General features: G+C 35.9%; 1 protein-coding gene across 10 annotated transcripts in view; it reads left to right on the top strand.

The window, feature by feature from the left end:
• Window positions 1-13098, top strand: part of CAB39L (calcium binding protein 39 like) — a 114665-nt gene that overhangs the window by 12089 nt on the left and 89478 nt on the right. For 4 of the 10 annotated variants that reach the window (XM_027588636.2, XM_027588632.2, XM_027588635.2 and 1 more), the window contains exon 2: window positions 508-583. The exons of 3 other annotated variants lie outside the window; for them this stretch is intronic. The gene's annotated coding sequence lies outside the window, so the exon portion shown is untranslated. The remainder of the gene's footprint in view (window positions 1-507; window positions 584-13098) is intronic. 3 more of the 10 variants (XM_027588640.2, XM_027588638.2, XM_027588629.2) reach the window with 1 other exon arrangement.

Genomic DNA, 13098 nt, shown 5'->3' with positions numbered 1-13098 from the left:
ACTAAAAGTATTTCAAAGCAGAAAAGAAAAAAAAATCTGGTAGTCATGGGTTTTAATGATGCTGTGAAAAGCAAAAAAAAAAAAAAAAAACCCTTCAAAGCTTCCTTTTATGATACTTAAAAGCTCTTCTAAGCTTTGCACAGCCTTTTTATAAAAATTGGCCTTTAAGATACTATTTTAATAAGTCATGTTTCCTCCTGTGGAAGATGAGTGCTGATGGAGATTTTGCGGGTGCTAGGGTTCCCCTCACCCAAGCCACCCCTTCACACTACTACTGGTTTCCCCAGTGATAAAATATTTTCATTCAGTTCAACACTAAAATCTTTCCTAAAAGTTCTGGTGCTTGAAGTAATGGGGGTGGAGGAATTTTCCTGTTTTAATTTGGTTTATCTATATATAATGATGGAAATTTAATTTATAATTCTGTGTACCTGATAACAGTAAGAAAATATATTGGATTTGCTATAAGAATTTAAAAATTAATTTTGAAGCTTTTCTTTTTGTCAGAAGCTGTGTTAATCAGTGACTTTGGTGAAGGCTAAGAAAGTTGAAACAAATTTGCTGATGATATACAACTTCTAAGGTAAGCTAATATAACAACTCAATCAAGAATATAAATGTTCTTGACAGATTCATAGATTACAGTAACACACTAAAATAAAATTATCAGGAATAAATATAATATCCTGATTTAAATTTCACAAAGCAATGGCAGAAATATTAAATAGACTTCCATTTCCAACAGTATGATAGACAAGAGTTCTGAATCCCTCCCTCCACCAAATATTTAAACACTAGATTCAGTATTTAAAAAACCTTTATTATGAATGGATGAACCTATAAGAAAATAAAGGAAACTTTTGGGGGCTTGAAACAGAACAAATACATCCTGTGGGGTAAGCAAGTGCTGAAGTCACTAAATACTTTGGGGGGTATACATGGCTTTCTATTGGCATTAGAAACTTGTGCAGGGAAAGGGATGGGGACTGGGAAAATTCCTTGGGTTCTACAAAGGGTAGGGAGCCTCATCAGAGACCATCTTGGAGAGGCAGACACCTCTGGGTGGAGTTAAAATCTCTCTTACTGGGGTACATGGCTGGCTCAGAAGAGCATGTAACTCCTAATATTGGGGTGGTGAGTTCAAGCCCCACGTTGGGTGTAGAGATTGCTAAAAAAATTAAGTAAACAAAAATAAAGCAAAATCTTTCCTACTAATTCCTGGTTACCAGCTCACATTCACTTGGATTTGAGGCCTTAGTTTATACCATTTTCCTGGTCCTTAAATGTCTATTTTCACGGTCTCCCACAAATGGAGAATTTTAATTTAAAGTGGACCTGGATCTCACTTTTCAGTACCTGGCAGAAACAATTAAAAATCCTCCATGGAGGGAGTTAACAACCCAGTTGTCAAAGTATCATTGTTAAAATTCTAACAAATAAGCTCTTACTCATTTTTTAAAAATCACAGAACATGGTTTGTCTCCCTCTCTGATTTCCCTGATTTCTTCCCATTCAGCGATGGGAGGGGGGTGAGGGTGGGGTAACTGGATGATGGGTATTAAGGAGGGCATGTGTGGTGGTGAGCACTGGGTATTATACGCAACTAATGAATCACTGAACACTACATCAAAACTTATGATGTACTGTATGCTGGCTAATTGAACATAATAATAAAAAAATTTTTAAAAAGGCAATGAAGAGCTTTCTGCCCGTGGACGCCGCAGAGTAAGCATCGTTTAAGTCTCCCCTCCCACCGCCGTCATGTCTAAGTCAGAGTCTCCCAAAGAGCCTGAACAGCTGCGGAAGCTCTTCATCGGAGGTTTGAGCTTTGAAACAACCGATGAGAGTCTGAGGAGCCATTTTGAACAATGGGGAACGCTTACGGACTGTGTAGTAATGAGAGATCCAAACACCAAGCGCTCCAGAGGCTTTGGGTTTGTCACGTATGCCACTGTGGTGGAGGTGGATGCAGCCATGAACGCAAGGCCACACAAGGTGGATGGAAGAGTTGTGGAACCAAAGAGGGCTGTCTCAAGAGAAGATTCTCAAAGACCTGGTGCCCACTTAACTGTGAAAAAGATTTTTGTTGGTGGCATTAAAGAAGACACTGAAGAACATCACCTAAGAGATTATTTTGAACAGTATGGGAAAATTGAAGTGATCGAGATCATGACTGACCGAGGCAGTGGCAAAAAGAGAGGTTTTGCTTTTGTAACATTTGATGACCATGACTCTGTAGACAAGATTGTCATTCAAAAATACCATACTGTGAATGGCCACAACTGTGAAGTAAGGAAAGCCCTCTCTAAGCAAGAGATGGCTAGTGCTTCATCCAGCCAAAGAGGTCGAAGTGGTTCTGGAAACTTTGGTGGTGGTCGTGGAGGTGGTTTTGGTGGGAATGACAACTTTGGTCGTGGAGGGAACTTCAGTGGTCGAGGTGGCTTTGGTGGCAGTCGAGGTGGTGGTGGATATGGTGGCAGTGGGGATCGCTATAATGGATTTGGTAATGATGGAAGCAGCTTTGGAGGTGGCGGAAGCTATAATGATTTTGGCAATTACAACAATCAATCCTCAAATTTTGGACCCGTGAAAGGAGGAAATTTTGGAGGCAGAAGCTCTGGCCCCTATGGTGGTGGAGGCCAATACTTTGCCAAACCACGAAACCAAGGTGGCTATGGTGGTTCCAGCAGCAGCAGTAGCTAGGGCAGTGGCAGAAGGTTTTAATTACTGCCAGGAAACAAGGCTTAGCAGGAGAGGAGAGCCAGAGAAGTGACAGGGAAGCTACAGGTTACAACAGATTTGTGAACTCAGCCAAGCACAGTGGTGGCAGGGCCTAGCTGCTACAAAGAAGACATGTTATAGACAATACTCATGTGTATGGGCAAAAAACTCGAGGACTGTATTTGTGACTAATTGTAAAACAGGTTATTTTAGTTTCTGTTCTGTGGAAAGTGTAAAGCATTCCAATAAAGGGTTTTAATGTAGATTTTTTTTTTTTTGCACCCATGCTGTTGATTGCTAAATGTAAGAGTCTGATCATGACGCTGAATAAATGTGTCTTTTTTAAAAAAAAAAAGGCAATGAAGATAACAAAAAAATAAAAATAAAAATAAATCACAGAACATAAGGGAAAAAATGTTATGAGCAAAGAGCAGAACCATAAACAACTGAAACAGATCTACAGAGATTTCTGCTGTTAGAAATATCTAATACATAAAATAAGTACTTAATGTTTAATAAATAAAAGAGGGATTCTAAAATATAAAGAGTAATAGCACTTAAAAGTAACCAGGCACATTAAAATAAGAACCAATTAGAATATCAGAAATGAAAATTATAACAGAACTTAAAGATTAAATGGTGTGTTAAACCAGCATATGAGGTACAGTTAAAAAGAGACTACACAGAAGACCATCCATAGAGAAAAAAGTTACTGAAAATAAAAGATTGTGAGATAATCTAATCAAGAGTTCCAAAAAGAAAACATGGAATAAGAATGAGACAATATTCGTACTTGCCTTTAAAATTTTGCCAGGACTGATGAAAGACAATAATTGTCAGATTTAAGGAACCCAGTGAATCTCAATCAGGGTAAATAAAGAGAAATACATCTTACTGTTGTCCAGCTGTAGAATGCCAAGCATAGAGAAACCAGAAGGAAAATGCTCCTAAAAGGAGGGAATGAAATAAAAGAAGAAAAGGGAATAAAGAAAATGAGTAAATCTAAGCCAACATTGGTGGTGGAAGGAAACAGTAATAATAATATAGTAGTTCTCCCCCCCTTTTTTTAAAGATTTTTATTTTTATACTCTCTATACCCAGCATGGGGCTCAAACTCACAACACCAAGATCAAGAGTTGCATGCTCCACTGACTGAGCCAGCCAGGTACCCCCACAGTAGTTCCCTCTTATCTGTGGTTTCACTTCCGTGGTTTCAGTTACCCATGGTCAGCCACAGTCCAAAAGCAAATGATCCTTCTCCTGATGCAGCATCAGAAGGTCATTAGTGGCATAATAACTACGTCACAATACCTACATCATTCACCTCACTTCATCTGATCATGTAGGCATTTTATTATCTCACATCATTGCAAGAAGAGAAGTGAGTATGGTACAATAAGATATTTTGAGAAAGAAATTCACATAACTTTTAATATATTGTTATAATTGTTCTATTTTATTATTCTTATTAATCTCTTACTATGCCTAATTTATTAATTAAACTTTATCATAGGTAGGTAGGTATATATAGAAAAAATATAGTATGTTGGCCCCTGAACAGTCTTAAACTGTGTAGGTTCACTTATATGTGGATTTTGTACAGTACAGTAAATGTATTTTCTCTAACTTACGATTTTCTTAGTAACATTTTTTTCTAGCTCACTTTATTTTAAGAATACAGTATATAACACCTATAATACATCAAATATGTGTTAATTGACTGTATGTTATCAGGCTTCCAGTCAACAATAGGCTATTCATAGTTAAGGTTTTGGCAAGTCGAAAGTTATACATGGATTTTTCAATTGCATTCTCCAAGCCCCATGTTGTTCAAGGATATATATGTGTGTGTGTGTGTGTGTGTATATATGTGTGTATATATATATATGTGTGTGTGTGTGTATATATATATATATATATATATATATATATATATATATATGAGCTCTCTCTCTATAATATATGGTACATATATACAGGGTCCAGTACTGTCTTTGGTTTCAGGCATCCACTGGCGGTATTGGAACATATTCCCCACAGATAACTGGGCATTACTGTAATGTCTAATTTGTGGTTAACAAGCAAGGCAGAACTACAGTATTGTACTGGCCTACAGTGGCATGTAAGTCAGGAGGTATTGGTTGGAATTTCAGTATTCTAAGGTTCGTGTGCTGTGTGAATCAAAGTAAAAACATTTCAAATGTAACCAATGAAAGAAGACAAATGAGAGTGTTTTTTTTTTAAGATTTATTTTTAAGTAATCTCTACATCAAACATGGGGCTTGAATTTACAATCCCAAGATCAAGGGTCACATGCTCTACTGACAGAACACCCCTAGAGTGTTTCTTTTTTAAACTAGGGAAGGAAAACAATGAAATGAGGGAAAAGGAAAAAACAAAAAACAAATGAACAGAAGACAGGAAATAAGTACTCATTTTTTGTCTTCTTTTACTCAGCTTAGTTATTTTGAGATTCATCTATGTTGGTGAGTGTATCAGTAGTTTATTCCTTTGTATTGCTGAGTAATATGTCATTTTATGGATATACCACAATTCATTTATTTATTCATTCACTTATGGATGAAAATGGACTTTTCCAATTTTAAGCTACTGCAGATAAAGATACCATGTATATTCATGTATAAGTCTTTATATGGACATATGCTTTCTTTTTTCTTGATAAATACCTAGGAGTGGAATAGTTGCCTCATATGGTAGGTGGGTATTTTACATTTTAAGAAGCTGCCAGGTTTTTCCAAAGTGATTATCAACAGGAAGATGAATAACCAAGTTATGGTATATCTGTATAGTGGACTACTACTGAGCTGTACTCCTAATAAAATGGATGAATCTCAGAACAATTACAATACATAAAAGAAGCCAGACAAAAAAGAATACACGTTATTTGATTCCACTTATTAAATATTCTAGAAAATGTAACTCACTTATAGTGGTAGAACGCATATCAAATATGGTAGATGCAGCAAAGGATCCTATGAAAACGAAGGGAACAGATATGACATTCTAAATATTGAAGAACAGGATTTATTAATTAGGACTAAACTATGTAATAACATTAGGCAAAGATAGCCTCAGGCAGCTATCTCTATACTAACCTCCTTCTATATAGCAGAAATACACTGGCCCCCTGGTACCAGACAGCTTTCCGACATTGTACTTGAATCGGCCTTGCCAAGTTTAACCTTTTCCTCTCACCATATGTTCGAGTGGCTAACCAGTGTCTCTTCTGAATGATGCATTCATCTTTTAAAATAGATATGTTAACAGTTTCAGTTAGGCTATAACCAAGTTATACAGGCCTGGAAGCCATTTTGTCTCTTTAGGTAATGTTATACATATCTACTGATTTTCTGTGGTAAATGTTACAGTTAAATTTGTAGTATTCAGATTATATATAGTATTTCCACATTATTTGAGTTACCTTACTCTCTTCTCCCCCTATCTCTTTGGACCATGAAAAAACCTATCTTACTTCATATCAGTTAGCAGCATGAGATAGGGCATGTCTAGTTTAGTACAAATTTCTAAATCTGTAACTAAATTTAAATTAATATCATAGGGGCACCTGGGTGGCTCAGTCAGTGAAGTGTCTGCCTCTTGATCTTAGCTCAGGTCTTGATCTCAGAGTCATGAGTTCAAGCCCCATGCTGGCCTCCATGCTCGGTGTGGGGCCTACTTAAAAAACATTAATATCATAGATGTAAATAAACTGCGGGCCAATTAAAAAGAAAATAAGCATTACAGCCAGTAGCATATTTATCAACTTTGTGGGCAGCTAGTAGCTTGCTCAGCTTTAGAGTTTAAAAAAAAAAACACTAAGGGCACCTGGGTGGCTCAGTTGGTTAAGCGACTGCCTTCGGCTCAGGTCATGATCCTGGAGTCCCGGAATTGAGTCCCGCATCGGCCTCCCTGCTCAGTGGGGAGTCTGCTTCTCCCTCTGGCCCTCCCCCCTCTCATATACACTCTCTCTCTCATTCTTGCTCTCTCAAATAAATAAACAAATCTTTAAAAAAAATTTAAAAATTTAAGAGCATTTTATAGTTTAATAATTGTATAAGATTTTTTGTACAAACGAATGTTAGTAAAACCAAAATGAAAGAAACAAAAAGATTAGGAGAAATATTTGAGCTAAGTAACAAAGATTAATATTTATAAGAAATTTAAAGAGCTTATTAAATTTTATAACAGAAATCTCAGTATTCTGGTAGATAAATGAAATACCAGTGTGAACTTAAAATTCTCATAAGAAGAAATTCTTGTATGGTGATTAATATAATAAAATTTAAAAAAAGAAAGAAATTCAAAAACAAACACAAAGGGGAATGCTCAATCTCACAAGTGATCAAACAAATGCAAATTAAAACTATGAGAGAATATTTTATATCTCTCTAAATGAGCGAGGATTCAGAAAGGTAGTTGGAGATGGTGAGGTTTGTGTGAATTTCATGGTATATTCATGCTAGCAGCATTTTTAATTAGCATAATACTTTCAGAAATCACTTATATATACCAAGGTCCTCAAATTGTATATTTTGACTGAGTAGAACTGTATGTGGGACTTTGTCCTGAAAAAATAACCCAAATAAGGAGGGGAAAAATGCAAGAAAAATTTTTGACAGGATTGATCATAAGAGCCTAAATGTCAGCATTGGTGGGTAAAGTAAATTACTATAGGTTAATACTGTGGCGTTAAAAAGGATAACTTTTCCCAAAATATCTGTGTAGAAACATGGTTAATGTTTTATATCGTCAGCAAAACAAGTTGGCAAAATTTTATACTGTTGCTACAGTTATGTGAAATGTATGTATATATACGATAAAGTTTTAGGAAATATTCTGAAATAAAAATAGCTTTTGTGTTAACAGGTTGAGATTTTGTGTGTGTTACTGTCCCTAAATTTTTATTTTTATATTTTTATTTTATTTTATTTTAAAGATTTATTTATTTATTTATTTACTTATTTATTTGTCATAGAGAGAGAGAGCATGAGCGGGGAGGAGAGGCAGAGGCAGAGGGAGAAGCAGGCTCCCTGCTGAGCAGGAAGCCTATGTGGGACTTGAGCTCAGGACCCTGAGATCATGACCTGAGCCAAAGGCAGACACTTAATCAACTGAGCCACCCAGGCGTCCCTGTCCCTAAGTTTTCAAAAATGAATTTTCAGTGGGAAAAAAATACTACTTAAAAGAATTAAGTAAATGAATACTTACTGACTTAGAACTGTGGGTTATATAATTTTCTTAGAATTAATTGAAGTCCTGAGTTAAATTAATTCTCAGATATTTAAGAGTTTTAAAATGAAATCACACTTTGCCTGTTCTAGTTTTCTATCACTAGTATATAGGAATGTCATTGATTTGATTGGGGTAGGTGCTTTATTTTGTTAATTTGCTGAGCAAATTGTATTTAAATAAAGGCGCTTGTTTATTTGAGTTATCATCAAGCCACATGAGATATTTACCTTAATTTGGTTAAGTGCATGTCTAGTTAGAGAGCTAAAAGTCCTCTCTTCAGGGTTTTTGAATTATTTTTATCTCAGTAATTAGAACTAAATTCCGTGTTATAAATGTTTTGCATGTTTTCACATCACAGAAACCATGTTAATGTAATGCAGATCGTAACTTAGTTCTTCTTATGGGAGGCTGGGGTTGATTCAGACATGAATCTATCATTTTCCAAATAGATAACTTGGGTCCAGAGAATTGAATATGTATGTGAGCTATAGTTGAAAGGGCTGTGAAACAGAATGAAACTTATGTGTATAGACAGTTTAGCCACACAAATTGTTCTGTTAGTTGTAATGCAGAACGTTTCAAATGGTAATTTGACAAATTATCTTTAGGGGCTCGAATTCTAAAAAGGCTTTGTTTTTTTTAAATTGACGTATAACATATTAGTTTTAGGTATATAATATAATGATTTGATGTTTGTATATATTACAAAATCATCACCACAGTAATTCTAGTTAACATCCAGCACCACAGATAGTTAACAAATTTTTTTCTTGTTGTGATGCCTTTTAAGATTTACTCTTTTAACAACTTTCAAATATGCAATACAGTATTAACTATAGTTGCCATGCTGTATATTGCATCCTCATGACTTATTTTATAACTAGATGCTTGTACTTTTGATTCCCTTCACCCATTTTGTGTTTCCCCCATCCCCTGCCTCTGGCAACCACCAATCTGTTCTCTTATCTGTGAGCTTGGTTTTGTTTTATTTTTTTAATTCCACATATAAGTGAGAATAATCTCTGCCTGACTTATGTCACTTAGCCTAATGCCCTCACGTTCCACCCATGTTGTTGCAAATGGCAACATTTTATTCTTTTTTATGAATAGTATCCTATTATGATATGTAGGTAGATATGTAGATATAGATATAGATCACATCTTCTTTATTCATTCTTCCATCAATAGGCGCTTAGGTTGTTTCTGTATCTTGGCTATTGTAAATAATGCTACAATGACCATGAGGTTGCATTTTTTTTTTTCAAATTGGTGTTTTCATTCCCTTGGATAAATACCCAGAAGTGGAATTGCTGTGTCATATGGTAGTTCTATTTATGATTTTTTAAAGAAATGTCCATACTGTTTTCCATAGTGACTGCACCAATTTACATTCCTACTGACAGTGCATAAAGGTTTCTATTTCTCTACATTCTTGCCAATGGTTATTTCTTGTCTTTTTGATGATAGCCATTCTAAAAGATGTGAGGTGATATCTCATTGTGGTTTTGATTTGCATTTTCCTGATGATTAATGATGTGGAGTATCTTCCTATGTGTCTGTTGGCTATCTGTATGTCTTTTTTTTTTAAGATTTAATTATTTATTTGAGAGGGGAAGAGAGAGAGCAGGGGAAGGAGCAGTGGAAGAGGGACAAACAGACTCCATGCTGAGTGTGGAGCCTGACACAGAGCTCGATCCCACGATCATGACCCGAGCCGAAATCAAGAGTTGGATGCATAACCAACTGAGCCACCCAGATTCCCCTGAGTGTCTTCTTTTGAAAAATATCTATTCGGATCCTCTCTCCATTTTTTTTTAAGTAGGCTCCATGCCCAAACTGGAGCCCAACGGGGGGCTTGAACTCACAGCCCCAAGATCAAGACCTGAGCTGAGAGAAAGAGTTTGATGCTTAACTAACTGAGCCACCCAGGCACCCCTGTTCATTTTTTAATTGGCTTGTTTGTTTTTTTGCTATTGAGTTGAATGAGTTTTTTATATATTTTGGTTTTAACCCCTTGTCAGATATAAAAAGTTTTAAAATTATAGCTAAGAGGGGCTTAGGACATTCAAAGAAAAAAATAGAACTTTTTTTTTTTTAAGATTTTATTTATTTGAGAGAGAGACAGAGAGAGAGAACAAGCAGGGGAGAGGGAGAAGCAGGCTCCCCGCTGAGCGGGGAACCTGACGCAGGGCTTGATCCCAGGACCCTGGATCATGACCTGAGCTGAAGGCAGATGCTTAACCGACTGAGCCACCCAAGCACCCCCAAAAATAGAACTTTTTAGTGGAGAAACATGTCTCTTTGAGAACACTGAATATTTAATAAAAGAATTAAATGATGACCCTAAATGACCTTTATCTTGCCTTAACATACCACCACTCTATTTTGCAATAAAAGTATATTTCAAATTTCTGAATTATGCTTTTGAAATAAAAAATCTGAAAGTGTTATGAGTTTAGTTGTAATTATATCTGTAACTCTATTTTTTCATAATTTTTTCCTCATATCATTTTTACCCTTTGCTAAGTAATTTAGAACCAGAGCTACAGATCACATTCTTAACTCAAAATTGGCTTTCTTGTGATGCTGGAATTGCAATAAATCTATGACTTAATTTAATAGTAATTACTCCCATCTTTAATTTATACCATGCTGCCTTTCTAGGTATTCTGACTCTCAGAGGCTTAAGGTAGGAGAAACCGAGGCAAGAAGCTACGGATTGTTGGCCAAAGGAACGATAGCAAGACACTGCAGTTTAGATGAAGAGAAATACTGAAAACTGAACTAGGAACTGATGTCCAGAACAAAGTGGGTGATGGTGTGTGACATATGACCAGTAATGCCTCACCTTAAAGACATGGGAGGAAGAGAATGAATAAATAGTTGGGCAGAAGAGTGGTCTTTAAGGTCAAATCACCATGTAATTTATATTAAGAAAATTATGAGAAATGGGCACAGAGACTTACTTAAAGGATATGTGTGGCATTATTAATGACCGAAAAAGGAAGCAATCTAAACCACCTATAATAATAGTAGCTTTATTAAATATACATTTCTTTAGTGGAATGGTGTGCATCCATTAAGATGCAGACTTCATAATGAGAGGCAGAATGAATTCATGGGGAGATTTATTTTAACAGGACTGTTTTCTGGGTAGAATTGTATCTTGCAGCATTCAGAAGAATTGATAATGTAGTTGAAAGTACCAGCATGGTACCTGGGACATAGAAAACACTTGGGAAATGTCAGTTACTTTGGGATGTTGGGTAAGAACTCAAGAACTGGATTTATTGTCAAGTGTGTCTCAAGGGACTTAAAAAAGGAAAAGACTTGGAGAATGGTGGGAAGCCCAGGCAGCCTCAGTCTTGGACTAAGTGGATAGGCACACAGATCCCTGGCTACTTCAGATAAATGGAGGCCCTTTATATTTTAGCAAGTTGGAGGGGAGGGGTGACAGAGGAAGTATGAGGAAAGAAGAAAGAGAACTGAACATTAAATTTTACACATTACCCTTGATGCTGTGTATGGATGCTGGTATATCCAAATATCAACATAGTGCATGTATTTTCCAGTTTAAGAGAATTTGCAAAATCTTCTGTTGGTTGTATAAAATGGTTATATTCATGACACTGTGTGTATTTCATTACATGAATATCAAAAACTTTAAAGTATTGTTATTTGGGTTTTTTAACTCTATATTTGGCATTTAATAATTTATGGCTTATTTAATATTATCAACTGCTTATATCTGAAAAGTTACAAGGAACTTTTTTAAAATATTATTTTCATCCCTCTATTTATCAATAGAAGCAGAAATACTTTGGGGAGGAAAAATTTGTGAAAAATGATTTTTTCCATGAAATATCCAAGGCTCTTTTTTCCCCTTAACTGAATCACAGATGTTGCTATCTTATAGAAATACAATTTGCATCTAATTTACTAAGTAGCAAAGAAAGAAAATAAATTTTAAGAAATAAGAGAAAATAGATGTTGGGCTGCGTGCTCCCGGCAGGTCTTGGCTACAGGGGAAGTGGGGGAGGGGCTGGGCCAGGCCTTGTGGCCACAGGGTTTTTCTCTCCCTCCTCCCCAGCAGACACTGCTGGTGGTGCACCAGCACTCCCCGAAACTTCACCCATCTCTTATTGTGAAATGGAACTTTGAAACTCAGGTGTGGCATCAACAGAGTAAAATACAGCAGCCCTAGTCAGGAATAACAGGAATACATGTATACTCTTCCTAGCTCAACACAGAAAAAGACAAAAGGAAGAGAGAGGAGATGTGTCCACAAGAACAGACCCAGGTGCTATGAAGAAAAAAAGTGTATCAGAGAAATGAGGAAAATGATTGGCATTTCAGTTCTTTTTCCTCTCTCTTACTACGGAACCTGACTGTCCTTCAGTCATTCCTCACCTACGAAGAATTCTCACAGGCTTCTCGTCTAGAAACCCAGAAGAGTCCAAAACGTTAGATTTCTACTAACATTTGTTGCTAGAAATGCCAAATGACTTGTGGTGTCCTAGGAGAGTCATGAGATAATATGATAGTAGGGTGTGGAACCAGTGCAGATTAAGATCAAGCAACTTTCTAAAAGAGGCAGCTATAACTAAGAGAATTATTAAGTGATAACTACTATAAATGGAAAATGAAAAAAAAAAGTATTCGTTAGACAGTTATCACCATTTAGTACAGCCAGTCACCCAGCAAAAACATTCAGCCCACTAGGCAGTTGTGTGATATCTCAGAATAAATCCCATGTACTTGCTGTCAAAAAAGGAGAAAATATATCCAAAATATGAAGAATTGTGAGGATATTATTTTATAACAGTGCACAATTAGCAATGTTGAGCAGATATGAACATAGAATTAATGAATAACAATGAAAATAAAAGAAGTCTAAATAAAGAACTTTGATTTGTGGGAGGGAAAGAATTCCTTTTTATTGTCAGAGAAATGGTTATTAAAAATAACTTTTAAAGCAATATTCATGCCAAAATTCTTGATAATTCTTGATTGTGGGAGTTGACCAAAAATGAATTAAAACTATTCATGAACTCATCTATTCAGAAAATATCTGTGGTGCACATATCTTCACAAAACAATCTCTTCTAGTAAGGAGATGTTTTT

This window comes from Zalophus californianus, chromosome 3 (genome assembly GCF_009762305.2).
Source record: "Zalophus californianus isolate mZalCal1 chromosome 3, mZalCal1.pri.v2, whole genome shotgun sequence".
NCBI classification, from domain to species: domain Eukaryota; kingdom Metazoa; phylum Chordata; class Mammalia; order Carnivora; family Otariidae; genus Zalophus; species Zalophus californianus.
The sequence above is the reverse complement of the archived record's forward strand: the minus strand, read 5'-3'. Positions and strand labels throughout refer to the sequence as shown.